The sequence below is a fragment of the Gavialis gangeticus genome, unplaced genomic scaffold (genome assembly GCF_001723915.1).
Source record: "Gavialis gangeticus isolate Ggan-Ray unplaced genomic scaffold, GavGan_comp1, whole genome shotgun sequence".
NCBI classification, from domain to species: Eukaryota; Metazoa; Chordata; order Crocodylia; family Gavialidae; genus Gavialis; species Gavialis gangeticus.
In genome coordinates this window covers 69,813,363-69,817,124 of record NW_017728994.1, presented here as the reverse complement: position 1 = coordinate 69,817,124, position 3,762 = coordinate 69,813,363, and the positions used below count along the sequence as shown (strand labels likewise).

General features: G+C 49.5%; 1 long non-coding RNA gene across 1 annotated transcript in view; it reads left to right on the top strand.

The window, feature by feature from the left end:
* The window catches only part of LOC109287277, an 11,848-nt gene that overhangs the window by 5,270 nt on the left and 2,816 nt on the right, over window positions 1-3,762 (top strand). The window contains exon 2 of the long non-coding RNA XR_002094809.1: window positions 3,112-3,115. This is a non-coding gene — a long non-coding RNA (uncharacterized LOC109287277). The remainder of the gene's footprint in view (window positions 1-3,111; window positions 3,116-3,762) is intronic.

The window sequence follows — 3,762 nt, the reverse complement described above, 5'->3', positions numbered from 1 at the left end:
GGGTTTGTGGGGGGAGGTGCTCTGCTTTCCACATCCATTTCCCCTGTGTCATGTCTCTGTTTCTGCCTTTTAGGACTTCATGAAAGAGGAATCAATAGATTCTCTGGCCTCTCCTGTTCACTTCAGGGCCATGATTGCCATTAATCACCTGAGGTAGGTCATTCCTGCCCTTCCCCTGGGCACTGGGAGGCCCTGGTCAGAGATGAGATCCTTCTTAGCTCTTTGTTGTTCTTCCTGTCAGATCTGGAGCTGAGAGACACCTGCAGGGCTCAGGTCACAGGCTGCTCTCCCTGTAGCTGGGGTCAGAAGGTTTTGAATGAGTTTGGTCCTCTTGGGGATTTGGACTTGAAAGACCTGGTGGTGGTGGTTGTGGACAACTGGGAGTGGTGGGGAGTGCAAGGAGCTTCTCAGAAGCCATGTCCACTGGGGTTTAGATTTCTGGTTCTAGGTTCAGATCATATCTTAGCACTAGACCCACTTTCCCTTGGGGCTGGCAGTCAGTGTGACTGAGGGCTTTTCTTCCTCTCTGTCTTCTGCCAGCAAGGTGAAACCCTCACTGAATCTGGATGAAAACTGGAACATCCTTGATAACTGCCTCAAGTGTCTGTTGCTGTGCAGCAGCTGAGACAGGAGGGTGAGACAGCTCAGGACTCTTTGCAAAAACAGATACACTTAAACTGCTGTCTTCTGGCATGACCTGCTGGGGCCCAGTCCCCAGCCTGCTCTGGGCCCTGGCAGTCACCCCTGGCCTCCCTAAAATGGTTTTGCGTTTTATGACACACTCCAGCTGGTCCTGAGCTTCCCTCTTCCATCTCCTGCTTGCAGTCACTGCATGAGTTGTCCATGCAGGCCTTGGGTGAGTTCATGAAGGGCCTCCTTGAAGAAGATCCCACTGAAAGTTGGTTTATGGAGATGCTTCATGTGAGTAACCAGCAGGAACAGGCAGAGCTCTCTTCTTTGGGGAAGGTGGGAATGGGCCAAAGAAACAGGGACGAAGGTTTCCTTCAGCAGGGCAAATGAGAGGGGAGTCTCCCAAGGTGTCTTTGGGGCAATAGACCGTAATTCCCTTGCATCCTATTGACATCTCTAGTAGCTGCACCATCTTGTACCAGGGTCACTCAACAGCTTCTCTGGCTTCAGGGAATTAAAGGTCCACCTGGGATGTATCCAGATGATAAAATAATCAGATTGCTTGGAGGGATTTCAGTGGTGATTTCATAGATTTCATAGACATTAAGATTGAAAGACTGAGTCCAGCTCCCTGCCCCAGGGGCAAGAAGTCAGCTGGTGTCACAGGATCCCAGCAAGATAAATGTCCAGTTGACTCTTGAAGGAGTCTAGAGTAGGCGCTTGCACTACCTCTGGTGGCAGTCTGTTCCAGGCCTTGGGGGCTCAGACAGTAAAGAAGTTCTTCCTTATGTCCAGCCTGAAATGGTCTTGGTGGAGTTTGTGACTGTTTGACCTCGTCATCTCATGGGGCACTCTGGTGAACAGGCATTCCCCCAGATCCTGATGTACACCCCTTATGTACTTATAGGCAGCCACCAGGTCCCCCCTAAGCCTGCGCTTTTCCAGGCTGAAGAGTCCCATAGCTCTCAGCCTTTCATCATAAGGCCTGTTTTTCTGCCCTCTGATCATGCACATGGCTCTCCTCTGGACTCTCTGAAGCTTCTCCACATCCTTTTTAAATCATGGAGCCCAGAATTGGACGCAGTACTCCAGCTGCGGCCTCACCAAGGCTGAGAACAGTGGGAGGATGACATCCTGGGATTTGCTAGAGAAACATCTATGGATGCAAGCCAGAGTTTTGCTCACTTTGCTGGCTGCAATATCACATTGGTGGCTTATATTCATCTTGTGGTCAATCATTACCCCCAAGTCCCTTTCGGCTGTGGTCCTAGCAAGCATATCACTGCTGAGCCTATAAGCATGCTGCGGGTTTTTCTTCCCAAGGTGGAGTACCTTGCATTTTTCAGTGTTGAAGGCCATCAGGTTTTCATCTGCCCATTTTCTGAGCCTGTCAAGGTTGGCCTGGATCACCATCCTATCCTTGGGTGTGGGCACCTTACCCCAAAGTTTGGTGTCATCAGCAAACTTAGCCAGTCCACTTCTGACTCCAATGTCCACATCATTAATGAAGATATTGAAAAGAATAGGCCCAAGGACAGAGCCTTGGGGGACCCCACCAGTCACGGCGTACCACAATGATTGACTTCCATCAACTACCACTCTCTGGGTCTGACCTTGGAGCCAATTCCCCAGCCAGCAGACTGTGATGTAGCCGAGGCTGCAGTTGGCCAGCTTTTCTATGAGATGATCATGGGATACCAGATCGAAAGCTTTTTTAAAATCAAGATATATGACGTCAATCTCTTCTCCCTTGTCCAGGTGATAGGTCACCTGGTCATAGAAGGAGAGTAGATTGGTTAGGCAAGACCTACCCACAACAAACCCATGCTGGCTATTCCTCAGGAAGTTGCCTTCAGCCAGCTTGTCAAGAATAGTCTCTTTCATGATTTTTTCTAAGATCTTCCCCAGGATAGAGGTCAGGCTGATGGGCCCGTATTTCCCCGGATCTACTTTCCTCCCTTTCTTCAAGATAGGCGCCACATTGACCTTCTTCCAATCTTCGGGCACTTCACCTGAGTGCCACAAGTTCTTGAAGATGTGTGCCAGTGGCAGAGCTATGATACTTGCCAGCTCCTTAAGTACCCTGGGGTGTAAGCTGTCTGGGCTAGCTGACTTGAAGGTGTCCAGCCTCTCAAGGTGTTCCTTCACATGATCAACATTGATGAAGGGTAAAAATTCTCCCTTGCCCTGGCTACCCTGTACCATATTGAGCAGGGCCATCCCTTGGGGCTGGTGAAAAACTGACACAAAATACCCATTAAGCAGGTTGGCTTTTTCCTGGGCATCAGTTGTCAGTTGATCCATATGGTTTAGCAGAGGTCCAATGTTACCCTTGCTTTTCCTCTGGCTCCTGCATATCTAAAAAAGGGTTTTTTTATTGTCCTTGATACAATGAACTCCAACTAGCTACACTCCAACTGTGTAGCCAGCTGGAGTTCAGTCACAGCCTTGGCTTTCCTGGTTCACTCCCTACAGGTTCAGACTGGTGCAGAGTGATGGTGATGTCTGCTGTTGAAATGGCTCCTCTGAGCTGTTCTGAAGGTTCCTCTGACAGTAGTTTGCTCTCCCAACAGCTTCTTGAGCCATGGTTCTTCTCTGACAAGGAGTAGGAGAGAGATAAGGCCTTGCAAGCTAGCTCCCAGCTGCTTGTTTCCTTTAGGGAGACAGTCTATTGCAAAGTAAGTATTGTCTAACTTTCTCTTACCTTGATATCCTCATGGCAGTGTCACCTGGAGATGCAGAAAGCTTTCCTAGCAGACAGGGTTCCACAGGGATGCATTCCTGTTTTCACCTTGCCAGGATCATAAACTTGAATGTAACTCTAGCCAAACCCAGGCACACGTCATTCATTTCTTTTTCCTTTTTTCTCAGGTGCAAAAGCTGGGCAAGCTGTTCAAGCAAATTATTCTGGCACACGTCCAGGAGGGGCCAGCAGGGAACTGCATGCTCAGGGGCAACAAGCACGGGTTCATCAGCAGCAGGTCCTGTCAGACCAACCTGGTGGCCTTTTACGACCAGGTCACTAAATCATTGGATGCAGGGGTGGCAGTGGATATAGTTTTCCTGGACTTCAGGAAGGCTTTTGATACTGTCTCTCACCCCATTCTCATTAGGAAGCTGGGGGACTGTGGC